This window comes from Triticum aestivum, chromosome 3A, assembly GCF_018294505.1.
Source record: "Triticum aestivum cultivar Chinese Spring chromosome 3A, IWGSC CS RefSeq v2.1, whole genome shotgun sequence".
Classification (NCBI taxonomy): domain Eukaryota; kingdom Viridiplantae; phylum Streptophyta; class Magnoliopsida; order Poales; family Poaceae; genus Triticum; species Triticum aestivum.
This window is the reverse complement of record NC_057800.1, coordinates 697,159,144-697,160,886: the sequence shown is the minus strand read 5'-3', so window position 1 is coordinate 697,160,886 and position 1,743 is coordinate 697,159,144.

The following is a 1,743-nucleotide window of genomic DNA, read 5'->3' as shown; positions in this document are numbered from 1 at the left end:
AATTTCACGGTCATTTAGCTCTCTAAACAATTAGGTAAATGACCGAAAAACAATAAATGATGTCAGAACATGTTGGAAATTGATGACGCCACTTTGAATGCTGCATACTAAGCACAAAAGATGTCCAGAGTTCAAATAAGTTTAAAAAACATTGAAGTGGCCGTGTAACAGATGAGTTCTCGTCCGAAACCCTGATACTCCGAAAGAGTTTGTCCAGTTTGTACACGAAGTGCGTCCAGTTTTTGCCATGACCCTCTCTACTCTTTCACGCATGCTATGCGGGTGATATGATGATGCCATGCCAAGTTTCAACAATTGCTGGATTAATTTTGTAGTGATTTTCAATTTCACGGTCATTTAGCTCTCTAAACAATTAGGTAAATGACCGAAAAACAACAAATGATGTCAGAACATGTTGGAAATTGATGACGTCGCTTTGAATGCTGCATACTGAACACAAAAGAAGTCCGGAGTTCAAATAAGTTATTAAAAATAAAAAAGAGGTGCAATGCTGGTTAATTTGCTTCAAGCCATTCGGAATAGTGTAGACTGCACTGCACATAGCTCAGTGCAATCTATGCTATTCCGCAAGGCTTGAAGCTAATCAACATGCAGGTGAGCATTGCAACTCTTCGTCATTGTCTGTGCACTGACGGCTTATAAACCGCTCATACTGCCTCTCTCTTGGCGAGGTGGGACTAAAAATCAGCTTACAAAGAAACTCTAGTACCGGTTCATGGCATGAACCGGTACTAAAGGTCTTCGTTGGGGCCCCAGCCTGACCATAGCCTGACACAACCTCATTAGTATCGGTTCGTGGTATGAACCGGTACTAAAGGTTGCCCATGAACCGGTACTAATGATGCCCTCCCGCCTAGCCGTTGGAACCGGCACTAATGGTCACATTAGTGTCGGCTCAAATTCAAACCGGCACTAATGTGCTTCACATTTGACCCTTTTTCTAATAGTGTTCAAGGCCGGTGAACAAGTCGACGAATTTGCCTTGCAGCTGCAAGGTCTCGTCAATGAGCTCGCAACGCTCGGAGATCACATCGACAACAAGATGGTGATTCTCAAGTTCCTCCGCGTCGTCCCTAGGCAATACAAGCAACTGGCCTGGTCCATCGAGAGTTTGGTGGATCTCTCCACCATAACAATCGAGGAGCTGGTAGGGCAGCTGAAGGTCGCCGAGGAGCGCGGCGACGAAGCCGACAACCGTGCTTGCGGCGAACTACTGCTCACTAGGGAGCAGTGGGACGCGCAGCTTCAGCAGCGCAGCCGCGACGGCTCTTCCGGCAGTGGAGGAGGCGCCCCCACGGGAAGCAAAGGTTGCGGCAGAGGCGGAGGCCGCGCCAAGAGCGGCGGCGGCAACCGCGGTCGCAAGTCAAGCCAGGCAGGGCGAGGCGCTGGCAACGGTGGCAAGTACCGCTGCTGCAACATGCCGGGTCACTGGATCCGGGATTGCTGTAGGAGGAAAGCCGACGAGGCAGCCGCGGCAACGACTAACCTCGTCCAAGCTGACATGGACGGCGGGCCGGCAATGATGCTGGCAAGAGTCAAGCCCGTGCAGGAGAGAACAATGTCTCTCGCGACCATGGCTCCGACAACCACCCATTCCGTGCAGGAGGCACGGAACCCGTCCATGGGAACCATCACTCTAGTGACAGGCCACACCTCGACAACGACGTTCTCGGGGCCTGTCGACTGGGAGGGAATGAAGGCTCGGGTGTGGGGGAGCCACAC